The sequence below is a fragment of the Dermacentor andersoni genome, chromosome 8 (genome assembly GCF_023375885.2).
Source record: "Dermacentor andersoni chromosome 8, qqDerAnde1_hic_scaffold, whole genome shotgun sequence".
In the NCBI taxonomy this organism is placed as follows: domain Eukaryota; kingdom Metazoa; phylum Arthropoda; class Arachnida; order Ixodida; family Ixodidae; genus Dermacentor; species Dermacentor andersoni.
In genome coordinates, this window is record NC_092821.1 from 34,568,164 (window position 1) to 34,582,446 (window position 14,283).

The following is a 14,283-nucleotide window of genomic DNA, read 5'->3' on the forward strand; positions in this document are numbered from 1 at the left end:
AAAGGTCGCCAACACAGCACCGTCAACTCCTGCGAGCACAACGACTATGAAGTGAAGGCCTGCGCGCTGGCCACACGTCATCATCTTTATGCCCGAAGAACCGTCAAGCAACCTACAATTGCTGAACAGGCAAGCCCTATCTATCTTTCTGGAATCTGCGGTGCCGGATGAAAGTAAAGACATAAGAATAAATCCACGCAAGAATATACTCGCCCTAGACGTGTACAACCCGAGTGCGCTTGGAAAACTTCAAGAAATCACGGAGCTAGGCGGAATCAAAAGGCGCCGCTTTATCCCGATCGGCGACACATCCACAGGCGGTGTAATTTACGACATTGACAATGCCGTTCCCAATGAGGACTTACCTAGCGTCATCAAGCCGGCAAACGAGGCCACGATCATTACGCAAGTGCGCCGCCTTAGGAATACGCGCTGCGTAAATGTAATTTTCAAGGCGGATTGTATCCCATCCCACGTTAAAGTCGGACATTTCCGACATCCGGTTCGACCATTCATCCAGAAGCCGATTAATGCCATCAGTGTTTCAGGCTAAGACATGTCAAGGGCGTGTGTCCCAACTCGCTACTGTGTCCCCGTTACGCTGAACCTCGTGCAGAACTGACCTGCGGTGCCATGGTCCTGAAGTGCGCCAACTGTAGCGGCCCTCACGAGGCGTCGTCGAAAGACTGTCCCCGTATCAAGAGGGAGCGCGCGGTTCTCAAGCAAATGGCCAAAGACAATTCGGCCCACAGGGGGCAGCCGAAGTAGTCCGGCGTCGACGTCGACGTCGGCACCATCATACGTCTTCGAAGAAGGCACATGCGCGAAGTGACAGTACCCACTACACTGCGGTGCCAGTTAGTCGTGCCGCGAAAAGGCCCACCACTTCCACGAAGGAAGCAGATAGCACTCTTTCTTTAGAGGAATGGCCTACGCTACTGAGACGCTCCCTTGTTAAGGAACCTCAGAAGGTCGGGGCCCCACCGGAGCCTTCTCCGGCCATGAATGATTCATCTAAAACAGACCGTCAAGTCCTCTCGGTGCTACGTTCCCTCATGGTGGCCATCCGAGCGATTTTAGTGGACATGGGGACACCGTCTGCTCGAAGCGCACTTAAACTGCTAGACGCCTTAAGCCCTGTGCTTGAATCCCTCAACTAGAAAGATGGCTACCCATACCCCATCCTTCCGAAAAGAAGTCAAGACAGGGTCCGCCATCCAGTGGAACGCCAGAGGGCTAAAATCACGAATTTCAGATTTTCGTCAGTTTGTGTACACCAATGTGTTTCGCATTATCGTCATTTGTGAGCCCAACTTGTCAAAACCAATAAGACTGTCAGGGTACGAATTTATCATGTCATCAACAAATGGTGCACGCAGCAAGATCATCGTTTTTGTTCGTCGTGAACTCACCTATGTTTTGCAACCAATTGCGCCCCACGACGACAACCAATATATATGCATCACAGTTAAAAAGAACAAACTCTTGTTTACTCTCATAGGTGTGCATATGTCGCCTTCCAGCAATTTCGATACTAAAAGATTAGCGGATATCTTGAGTGTTCTTCCCGCCCCATGGGTCATCATAAGAGATTTCAACGCACACCATCCAGCATGGGGAAGTACAAGGACAAATGCAAGAGGACGAAGATTAGCAAGTATCGCCTACAACTATGGCCTTACTCTCCCGAACGATGGTAGCCCCACCTTTATTCGAGGTGTGACATACGGCAGCTGCCTCGACCTTGCTTTCGTCTCCAACTCTCTCATCAGATCTGTGAAGTGGTTTCCAGACATTGAGACACATGGGAGTGATCACATTCGCACCTACCGGAACATCAAAGGCTTGTCTCGATCAGGCCCACGGAATACCATTCGGACGATTCAATGGGCCAACTTCAAATCAGATGGAAGATTCCTGCCGCGAGGGTCTACTCTCTCGTTTAGAGCAGACAATTAAATATACGATGCAAAACGCCACTCGCATGATGACGATCTCTTCCACGCGAAATGACTTCGACATAGAATTGGAGCGACTTCGAGCACTTCGTCGCCATGCGGAACGTCGATATCGGCGTACAAAATCAATCCAAGACCTTAGGGCAGCCAGGAGGATCCAAAAGAAGATTCAGCGTCGTAGGGACAGATTAGCGTCGGAACGTTGGGAAACGTTTTGCCAGGCACTCGACCCCCGCAAGCCACTGTCTCACATTTGGAAAACGGTGCAAGGTCTGCTTTGCCTTCCGGAACGGCGTTTTCCATTCAAGGCGCTAGCGCTTTTCCAAGGGCGGCAAGACATCGATGTCGCAGAAGACTTTCGTGCGCGGATCGCAGACCAAGCGGCTCGTCCAGATCCTCCAGCCCGAGCTGACGTCCCCCATTCCCGTGATTGCCGCATGGACCTTCCTTTTACAATGGAGGAGCTCGAAGCGGCTCTAGCTCTCTGCAGGCGCTCATCATCTCCGGGTGCAGATGGCATATAATGCCAAGCCTTGTGCTATCTCGGAGAATCCGCCCGGATACAATTGTTAAGTCTTTACAACTCCTCGAGGCAGGAGGGAAATGTTCCTGACGAATGGAAAGTAAGCCGCCTGGTGCCACTCTTAAAGCAGGGCAAATCCCCACTAGAGCTCACCTCTCACTGCCCAATAGCGCTGGCCAGCTTTATAAGAAAGATAATGAAACGGATGATCCTTGGCCGCCTGGAATGGTACCTTGAACACTACAAGATTTATCTGAATTCCATGGCTGGTTTCCGACGTGACCGCCCTTCTATCGACAATGTAGTTGATCTCGTTTTATATGTCCAGCACTAAAGGTCCCGTAAGCGTTTATCTGCAGCTTTATTCTTAGATGAGAAAGGGGCATACGATAACGTATTACATGAGGTCATTCTCGACGCTCTTGTGACGGTTGGCCTAGGTGGTCGAGTCTTTTTGTGGATTGCAAGTTACCTATCTGCAAGATCATTCTATGTGTTAAGTGACGATGACCCAACTACGCGACGGTATACCAGTAGGGGCGTTCCTCAAGGCGGTGCTCTCAGCCCGATGCTATTCAACCTCGCTCTTGTTGGACTTGCTCAATACTTGCCAACTACCATCCAAATTTCAATATACGCTGAGGACATCTGTGTCTCGACTTCGGCATTCACACGTCCTCAGATACGTGCGCGGCTTCAAAGAGCAGCAACTTTGACAGCGAACTACTTGTATAAACAAGGCCTCAGCATATCATCAGAAAAATGCGCACTAGTGGCATTTACTCGCAAAACGATGACGCCTTATGTCATCTCAATCAATGGGTGGACAATTTCCTATGTCAGAACCCACAGATTTCTTGGCGTAATTATTGACCGAGACCTCTGTTTGAGCCCGCACGTAGCCTACATGAAACGGCGCTTGACAGCAACTTCCCAGTTGTTTAAATACTTGACAGGAAAGACGTGGGGGATGTCAGTAGACGCAATGCTGAAACTCTACAGAGCTCTCTTTCTCGGTTTTTTAACGTATAGTCTACCTGTACTGAACAACACCTGCAAGACAAACGTTCGTGTTCTGCAGGCAGCACAAGCTCAAGCAATCAGAGTTTGCCTTAGTTTGCCCAGATGCACGTCAACAGAGGCAACTATTGCAATAGCTCGGGCCCATCTAATGCGAACTCACATTACGGTGGAAGCCCTCAGGACGCACATCAGACATATTGCACGTGCCCCCTATCACCACCTTGCAACACTACCTTCAGACAGGCACCAATCATCATTCTCTAAAACTATCATCAAGTACAGCGACAAACTGCCCTCGGTCTTCACCGTTGCATCTAAACTATCGATACTCCCTTGGTGTCTTATCAGCCCCACAGTCCATCTCAGCGTACCAGGAATCGGGAAAAAGTCTGAGCTGTCGTCGCCTGTGCTGAAACAACTGTCTTCTTCTTCTGCACGAGAGGTACGCGGACAGTGAACATATTTATACTAATGGTTCCACAAACATCTAGTGTTCCTCCGGTGCTGTGGTTGTCCAAGCAAGGGCTATTACCAACAGCTTTAGGACTGACCACCCAACAACATCGACATCTGCGGAACTAGCTTCTCTTCGCGCTGCACTTTATTTCGTCAATCGGAAGCCACCTCGACAATGGTCAATCTTCAGCGACTCAAAGGCAGCCCTACAATCTGTGCTATCAGCTCTGCATCGTGGGCCATTCGAACAGCTCGTATTAGATATTAGATGCCTACTCCATACATCACAGGAAAAAGGACACCACGTGACGTTTCAGTGGCTGCCAAGTCACTGCGATGTCACAGGAAACGAAGACGCCGATAATGCCGCTCAGGCAGCTCTTGAAGACACACAAGAAGAGGCCATACCACTTTCACGGTCCGACGCAGCTAGCAGACTTCGAGTGCTTGCACAGGAGATCACGCTCTCTCTATCGAGCACATCAAACAGCGAGACCAACCGGAGTAACCGTCAATACCACCTGCCCTCTTTGATGCATCTCTGTATGCCAACTGGACTCCGCCGAAGAGAGGCCACCCTGCTTTATCGCTTATGCCTAGGGGTGGCTTTCACAAAATCTTACTCATTTCTCATTGGAATGGGCGACAACGCTCTCTGCAATGCCTGTCTTTGCGAGAAGACGCTGGAACAGATTATGTGCGACTGTCCCGAATAAAATGTTCAGCGACAGTCCCTGGCATCTGTTATAGCGCACCTTGACACTAGACCATTGTCCCTCGAAACGATTTTCACATGCCGCCGACAGAAGACATCGCAGGCGAAGGCGACGAAGGGTCTACTTCGGTTTTTGAAAGAGATGTGATTGGGCAAGCGGCTGTGACAGGGATATCACCTACCACGCAAGAGGGATGGACTCTAACTGACCATGTGTGTGCTGTGCTATTCGCTCTCTTTCTCTCCCTTCCCCATCTTTCATCCCCCCATTCTGCTCCCATGTGTAGGGTAGCAAACCGGTTAAGCTAAACTGGTTAACCTCCCTGCCTTTCCTTCTCCACTGCCTTTCCCTGCTCCCTGCCTTTCCCTGCTCCCTCCCTGCTCCCTGCCTTTCCTTTTCCTTCTCCACATATGCCAGACCTCCCGATCTCAGAAAAAGGTATCTTCAACATGCTGTTAAAACAGAATGTAAAGAAGTGACCGGGGACGGACAACAACCCAAATTCGTTTCTTCCAAAATATGCCAAGTGGGTGTCTAAGTATTTGCACGTTTTATTTAATAAATCATTATGCGACGGTGAACTATGATTGGGTGACAACCAGAATCAAACCGTTACATAAAAGTGGAAGGAGGAACAATTTTAACAACTATCGCCAAATTTCATTAACATCCACAACTTGCAAATTACTCTAAAACACATTATGCATAATCATACGGTAGATTTTATTGATAACGGTAATTTGTTAACCAAAGATCAACACGGTTTTATAAAAGGATTCTCGACGCGTGCTCAGCTGATAGACACAATCAACCATTTTGCAACAAATATTAACAATGCTACGCAAATTGATATGTTCATGGATTTTTCAAAAGCACCTGACAAAGTTGCTCACAAGAAAACTACTCTGTAGATTACATAATGTTTTCAAAAATAATCAGCTAACTAAATGGACCGCTGCATTCCTAACCCTAAGCAAAGAGTTTAATTGTTTCCATCCGTAACAGTGTATCTGCATCATTAACGGTGAATTCTGGAGTACCCCACTGCTCGGTGATAGGGCCACTTTTGGTCCTCCTAATCAATGATATTTTACGATGTATTGCATCATCATCATCATCATCATCATCATCATCATCAGCCTGGTTATGCCCACTGCAGGGCAAAGGCCCCTCCCATACTTCTCCAACTACCCCGGTCATGTACTAATTGTGGCCATCTTGTCCCTGCAAACTTAATCTCGTCCGCCCACCCAACTTTCTGCCGCCTTCTGCTACGCTTCCCTTCCATTGGAATCGATTCCGTAACTCTTAATGACCATCGGTTATCTTCCCTCCTCATTACGTGTCATGCACATGCCCATTTCTTTTTCTTGATTTCAACTAAGATATCATTAACTCGCGTTTGTTCTCTCATCCAATCTGCTCTTTCCTTATCCCTTAACGTTACACCTATCATTCTTCTTTCCATAGCTCGTTGCGTCGTCCTAAATTTAAGTAGAACCCTTTTTGTAAGCCTCCAGGTTTCTGCCCCGTACGTGAGTACTGGTAAGACACAGCTGTTATAAACTTTTCTCTTGAGGGATAATGGCAACCTGCTGTTCATGATCTCAGAATGTTCATGATCTGAGAAGGTATTGCAGTTCATATTAAACTTTTTGCCAACGATTGTGTTTCGAACTCCGAAATTAATGCCAAACCAAATCAAATATTGCTGAACAGTGCCCTTCAGAAAATTGCTTCTTGGTGTCGAGAAGTTGTGCTGGCCATTATATTACAAAAGCTAACACCGCCAAAATAGACCAGCTACACGAAAGAGCAGTGCGTTCTTATTTATAAGACAACCAGAACATCAGTTACTGAGCTTTTAAAGAGGGCTATTCTTTCTTCTCTGGCACAAAAAAAAATTGTTGCGCGTGACTGAAATTCTTATATCTACTAATAAAGGGCCATTGCAAGATTGGCATAACGGAAATCGTATCCATCTCGTCCGGATACGCTACTCAGCAAAGGAAGAATTTCACTATACCTCCCTTCTCCTCACGTATATAGCAACTCGTTCAAGTATTCATTCTTCCCGCGTACAATAGCGGACTGGAACCTAAAATATAATGTCATCTCCGCGGCAACATTACATTCCTTCTTATCATGTTTACAGCGACGTTATTTTGTTTGTTTCACGTTTCCAGTGACAGTGCTTTATTTCTTTGGTGTAACCTTGTGTGTGCCCAACCTGTATGCTTTGAATATACCTCTCCAATTCCACGCGTTCTTTTTCGTGCCATTTGACAGGTTTATGTTCATTGGTATGCATAGCCTGTGGAAAACAAATATGTTGTATCGAAATACCGAGCCCATAATTTCATCAACAACTCATTCTATGAAAACGATCGTCCAACTCAAAAGAACTACATGAACAAATCGAATTTCATCAAAATGGTATTCTGTATCGGTAATGTGCTTATCCTTAGCCCCATATTAGTGCTGTTTGTGAAGATTTACCTTGACCTGAGCAGCGCATTTCAAGAATTGGGCGGACGCTAAGACAGTTGCGCTTTAAAAGCACCAAAGACGCACCGCAACAGAAACTGCGCTTCGCGCTCCGTTCACGGGCAGTGATTATTTTTTGTGCGTTTCGTACAACATTGTTACATTGAGGGCAACATATTACCGCATCCAATATGCGGCACGTAGAGAAAGACGAAGATCTCGCGCGTCGCAGAAGAGAAGACGAGGTCCCTGGCCGATCGTTTATCAGTCTGCCTGCAAATAAAGTGTCCTGCCCTTTTTTATCAGTTTGTGATGTTTGTGACGTTTTCCGCGTGTCGAAGCCCCCGTTCACCGCGACAACATTCGCCTACTAGACGTAAGCCTAGAATTTGGTGCCCTACCTGGAAGGCTGCCTGTTACCATGAGTGCCAGAGCCATGGCAGACCCAGGCTCTGCACAGGTGCCTATTTTGACTCTTCGATCTCCTGTGAGATTCCACGGCAATGCCTACGAGTATGCAGAAGACTGGCTCGAGGAGTACGCGTGCATAGGCAAATATAATGAGTGGCATGCTGGACAGAAGCTATCCCATACGGAGCCCGCATCAGGTTCGTAAGTCGTGCGGGAATCAGGCCAAGCTGGGATGAGTTCCGCCGCCAGTTCCTCCATACGTTCGGGAGCACCGAAAGGCGAGACCGTGCGCAGAGTCTTCTCGAATCACGGATTCAAAAGCCGAATGAAACTGTTGCCATGCTCGCTGAGGACCTGACTCGTCTTTGTCGTCGTGCAGACCCCCATATGCCCTAGGCAAAAGAACTCAGCCACCTCATGCGCGGCGTAAAGGAGCAGCTATTTGCCGGACTTGTACGGAACCCGCCGACGAGCGTCGATGAACTTATGAAAGAATCGACGGCCATAGAGCGCGTGTTACACCTACGCAGCCGCCAGTATGATCACCTGACGAGCACTGGACCGGCAAGCGCCGCAGCAGTGAGAGTCACAAACGAGGGTTCTTTGCGCCGGCTGATACGCGAAATTCTTCAGGATGAAATTAAGAAGCTCACTGCCACGCCAAATCAATGAGCAGCTGCGTCGGTGGCTGAAGCTGTGCGTCAAGAAATAAAGCAAGCGCTTGCGGCTCCCGAGCCAAATTCCCAGATGTGGCAGCCTAGCTTCGCAGATGTTGTCCATCGACCGCCACCTCCGATGCCAACGCCGCAGTATCACCAGCAGTCAGCACCGGCATCACCTTCGTACGATAGGGAACAACCGACGCGACCACCGCTTCGCAGAACCGACATTTGGCGCACAGCTGACTACAGGCCCTTGTGCGTCCATTGTGGGGAATCGGGCCATATCTGCCGTCATTGCTCTTATCGCGTCGAAAGGTGCCAAGCATTTACATCCACTGCTTCTCGTCGTGCTTTTGACGGCGGCCGAGCGAACATCGACGCGAATTCGACGAGCTGGCAAGCCATTCTCCCGGTTACAGGTTGCGCTCGCCTTCTCCGGGACATCGTTTTCCAGCTGCAAGACGCAGTTCCACTGACGTGGCCCGAGGGCGATCTCCATGCCCACGCCGGGGAAACTGGAGGCCGCGACCTCAGGGTGGAAGGTTGCCAACCGTCGAAGTGCCGAAAATCCCCCATTGCCGTCGAAGGAGAAGCCGATAGCGCCGGATGATTTGACGACAGACAAGATTGTTAGCGCCGATGTTGCTGTATCAATTGACGGCCAGGACGTGACGGCGCTAGTAGACACTGGCGCGGACTTTTCCATCGTAACTTAAGAAATAACGGACAGACTTCGCAAAGTTAAACTGGAACGTTCAGGGCCCATATTAGACCTGCTGGAGGCCAGCTACTTGTACTACAAGGGTCAACATAGGGGATTCGTCATTCGTCGCCAATGTTGTTATTCTCCCTGACTGCTGCAAAGATGTAATCTGAGGTATGGACTTCTTACACGAGTACGGCGCCGTCATCAACATACCAGATGGTACAATAACCTTTTCTGGGTAACTACAACTCAAGTCTTTGCGCATCATAGACGACGTGACCGTACCACCGTTATCTTGCCGTCTTGTTTCCGTCAGGTGCGACACAGAGTACGATGGGGAAGGTATTGCCGAGCAGATAATTACGCTCTTGCTCACTCCAGGTGTTGCCAAACCCAGAAGTCTCGTCAAAATAATGCATGGGCAAACAGAAATGCTGCTGACAAACTTCAGCAAGCAACGACGACATGTTTCAAAAGGCGCAGCAGTTGCTTACCTCGACGAGATGCCGGAATTCGGCGAATACTTTGCATTACAACAAGGACAGCAAGATTCTTCGACACCCTTACCACTTCTTGACGTGAGCGCGGGCTTATCGTCAGCAGAAAGGCAGCGCCTTGTGGACCTGCTTCACCAATTTCGCGATTGCTTCTCGTCGACAGCCACAGTTGGTCAGACGCCACTGACGAAACACCCGATTATCACGGAGGAGACAGCGAGACCGATCCGACAAAACCCGTACCGTGTAGCCCCAAAAGAACGCGAAGCGATCCGAGAGCAAGTGAAGAACATGATCGACGACGACGTTATCCAACCATCGAAAAGCCCGTGGAAATCGCCGGTAGTGATGTTCAAAAAGAAAGACGGCAGTCTATCATTTTGTGTCGACTACCATAAGCTGAACCGGGTGACAAAGAAATACGTATATCCATTACCGCGTATCGACGATTCTCTCGACAGGCTGAGGCATGCCCTCTACTTCTCGTCGATGGACCTCAGAAGTAGCTATGGGCAAATCGAGGTTGACCAGAGAGCGAGAAAAGACTGCTTTCGTAACATCTGATGGGCTTTACGAATTCAAAGTCCTGCCTTTAGGCTTATGCTCAGCTCCAGCAACTTTTCAGCGACTCATGGATACGCTTATGTCAGGCCTGAAGTGGCAGACATCCCTAATGTACCTCGACAACGTCATAGTTTTTTTCGGAAAAGTTCGAGGAACACCTGAGACGGCTGCTGGCGATTCTACAAACTATACGGTCCGCCGGCTTAACACTGAAAGCGGAAAAGTGTCACTTCGGTTTCGAGGAACTCCAGTTCTTAGGTCATGCGGTGAGTCATCAAGGCGTCCGCCCTGACCCCGACAAAATCACGGCCGTCGCAAAGTTTTCAACTCCAACGGACAAGAAGGTAGTGAGCCGTTGCCTGTGTCTCTGCCCGTATTACCGAAGATTTATTACCAATTTTCCACATGTACCTTCACCGTTAACGCACCTTACGAGAGAAGACGTTGGCTTCGAATGGGGCGAAGAAGAACAAGCAACGTTTACTGATCTCCGACAGCACCTTCAAACACCTCCTGTACTGGCTCACTTTGACGAGGATGCCCCTACCGTGATTCATGCGGACGCTAGCAACGTAGGTCTAGGCGCTGTGCTCGTGCAGTGGCAAGACTCAGCCGAGAGAGTCATTGCGTACGCAAGCAGGACGCTCTCCTGTGCCGAGTCTAATTACTCAACCACAGGAAAGGAATGTCTTGCGGTGGTATGGACAGTTATGAAGTTTCGCCCACATCTCTATGCTCGTTGCTTCAGTGTTGTCAGCGATCATCACTCACTTTGCTGGTTGACGAAATTGAAGGATCCGTCCAGTCGACTAGTGCGTTGGAGCATAAGGCTTCAAGAATTATATATGACAGCGGTGTACAAGTCCGGACAAAAGCACTCCGACGCCGACTGCCTTTCAAGGTCACCCATTGAGCAGGAAGTCACAGAAGATGACGAAGAGATGGCTTTTATAGGTGTTCTAGACACTGCCATGATTGTTCGTCAGCAGCGGGAAGACAGCGAACTGATTCCGCTTATTGAACTTTTAGAAGGCCGGATTAAAAACTTGCCCAAAACATTTGCAAGAAGCTTGTCATCATTCTGCTTCCGTAATGATGTTCTTTACAAGAAGAACTTCTCTGCAAGCGGGAGCAGCCGCCTACTTGTCGTCCCAACATGCCTCCGCCATGAGGCCTTGCAAGCCTGCCACGATGAACCGACATCTGCCCACCTCGGCTACACGTGAACAATGGCCCGAGTGAAAGAGAAATATTACTGGCCAAGGAGTTCCACCTTTGTGAAACATTACGTGCGCACGTGCCTCGATTGTCAATCACGCAAACCACCACATATGAAACCCTCTGGGCTACTTCAACCAGACCAAGCGCCCACGACCCCATTTGCCCAAATCGGCATGGACGTTCTCGGATCATTCCCGACTTTCAAATACTGGCAATAAGTGGGTGATAGTTGCCACAGATCCCCTAGCATGCTTTGCAGAAACCAAGGCCCTTCCAAGCGGCACCGCTGTCAAAGCAGCGCGATTCTTTATTGAAAACGTGGTTCTGAGGCACGGTGCACCAGCGGTGATAATAAAGGACAGAGCGACTGCCCTAACGGCTACGCTACTAAAGACAGTGCTTAGCCTCAGCGGCACGGCTCACCGAAAGACCACAGCCTATCACCCGCAAAGGAACGGCCTAACAGAACGCTTGAACAAGACTATCGCCGACGTGCTGAGTATGTACGTAGACGAGGAACACCAAAATTGGCATGACATTCTACCGTACATCGCATTCGCTGACAACACTGTTCAACAGAAAACAAAGCTAAAGACACCATCTACGTTCTTGTTGGCCGTGAACTGACCACGATGCTCGATGCGATATTGCCACGTGACTGCGTTCATACAGGCACGGACGCTGAAGCTTTCGCTCAACGGGCTGAAGAAGCGAAACAATTCGCCCGCGTCAGAATTACCCGACAACAGGACTACGACGCTACCATCTACGGCACCGACACATCACATAACAGCCAGGCGACAAAGTCTCGGTTTGGAGTACCATCCTTCAGCGAGGGCTTTCAGAAAAGCTCCTCAGGTATACTTTGGTCCGTACAAGGTTGTACGGCGCCTAAGCTACCTGAACTATGAGGTTATCCCTGACAGTCCTGCATCCTCCAGGGCGAGGCAGTGTCCACCAGACGTCGTGCACAATGTGCCCATGAAGCGCTATTGTTCCGAATGAAGTGCCCACGCCCTCGTGTAGCACGTCTTCATGCCTTCTTCATGCCTTCTAGATGAAGATGCCTTCATGCATCTTCATCTTCATGCTCTCTCTGGAGGGAGGCCAATGCCACATCCCATATGCGGCACGTAGAGAAAGACGAAGATCCCCCGCATTGCAGCAGCGAAGACGAGGTCCCTGCGCGATCGGTCTTCAGTTTGCCTGCAATTAAAGTGTCCTGCCCTGTTTTACCAGTTCCTGCTTCTTGTGAATCGTGACAATATTATTCCTTCACTGAAGTCAGTGCATTTCGTTTTCAACCAATCGACACAAATCCTCCACAACGAAGCGCTGCCGTGTACACTTCAATGGGCGCCACCGACCGTCCATCCACACTTACGCGGCGATGGTGCTACAGCCTATAACCCGATCTCGCGGCAGAATGCCTTACGACTATGTACGACTACCGAGACCTATGCTTATGACTAATGTAGTGAGCACTGAAATGGTAATAAGAGTAATTAATGTTAGAGAAAGACATAACATTAGTTACGATGAATTTAGTTAAGCCTAAATAAGACCCCTTAAGACTCAGAATGGCAAAGAAGCTTAGTGGAAATTAATTACGATCAAATTACTTGAGCGTAATTATGATTAATTGTGGGCAAATAAGTAGGGTGAGGTTAATTAAAATAAATTGAGTTTAAATTATTTAGTCTAACCAAGAGTAGTTCGGATCAAATTATTAAGCCGAATGCAGACTATTTAAGCAACTTAGGATTCATTAGACAAATTTTGATTAAGAATTGTCTGATTAATGTCAACCATGATTAACTAAGGCTAGTTAGAATCACCTAAGGAAAATTAATATTCTTACGATTACATAACATATGCCGGATCAAGATTAATACTGCTAATGATTAAATCATGTTACTTTACTTGACCCTAATTCAGATGAATTACGATCACATTAACTTCCCCCAAACAGACAATCAGGCAACCGCAATAGGTCGCTTAAAAAAAAGTATTGGGTTTTACGTGCCAAAACCACTTTCTGATTATGAGGCACGCCGTAGTGGAGGACTCCGGCAATTTCGACCAGCAACCTGCCCCTAAATCTCAGCACCACGGAGTTTTCGCCGCCATTGAAATGCGGCTGCCGTGGCCGGGATTCGATCCCGCGACCTCGTGCTCAGCAGCCCAACACCATAGCCACTGAGCAACCACGGCGGGTAATAGGTCGTTTAATACTTACAGTACACTGCGTCAGAAATGCAAAATCTGCGAATTATCAAATGCAAATTATCGGAGATGGCCCCTAGATACCGATGATGCCGAAATAACGCCTATGCGAAGGAATGGACGAACAAGCTAAACCATAACACTTCTACGGATCTCACTTTGCATTTGTGCATGGAAGGGGCTGGCGCGTACGCCGAGCCCCACTACCAAAAATTACATGCCCCATCTGCCCCGGTTTGGGGTAGTGGCATGCTTCAGCCAACCGCAATGCAATGGCAAGGCCTCGGCACGGGGCGCCGACCTGAGTGATCATCGAAAACCCGGCACCAGGTAAGTATGCAGGGTAATGCGTCGGCATATGAAGCCATTCTGAAAGGTGCACCATATGGAGCGGGTACTGAAGCGTACTCTACATGAAACAGAAAACTCTGCTCAGAACGAAAGCTTGCAAAACAACTAACTGCAACACAGAAGCCTTCCACCCATACAATTATAAACCTGGCTGGCACCATTGTCGACTTGCCACTGCCATATTATTAAAGTTGTGAGGAAGCATCTCGTAATGATCGTCCATGTCGAGCGGCAGTTACCCAAAGCTGCCGAGGTGACCTCTTGTGATTATTCCAGCGCGTGCGACTACAATAATGACAATAAACAGGGTGTTTCACATAACTTGAACCAAGCTTTGCCGTCATGTGGCACTGTGGCATATTTAGATTCCGGTAAATTAGTTAACTAAGGTCAAATATACGGAATTTTAAATATTCACTTTAGGGCCAAGTGCGTTTCCTTACGTTGTAGAGGGGACTCAGAAACGACCGATCCATTTTTGT

At 48.5% G+C, this 14,283-nt stretch overlaps 1 non-coding gene across 1 annotated transcript; it reads right to left on the reverse strand.

Annotated features, from left to right (window-relative positions):
* Positions 1-13,625: 13,625 nt before the first annotated feature.
* LOC140213051 (U1 spliceosomal RNA) lies at positions 13,626-13,788 on the reverse strand. The gene has a single exon (XR_011889988.1). It is a non-coding gene; the product is annotated as a U1 spliceosomal RNA (small nuclear RNA).
* Positions 13,789-14,283: the final 495 nt, after the last annotated feature.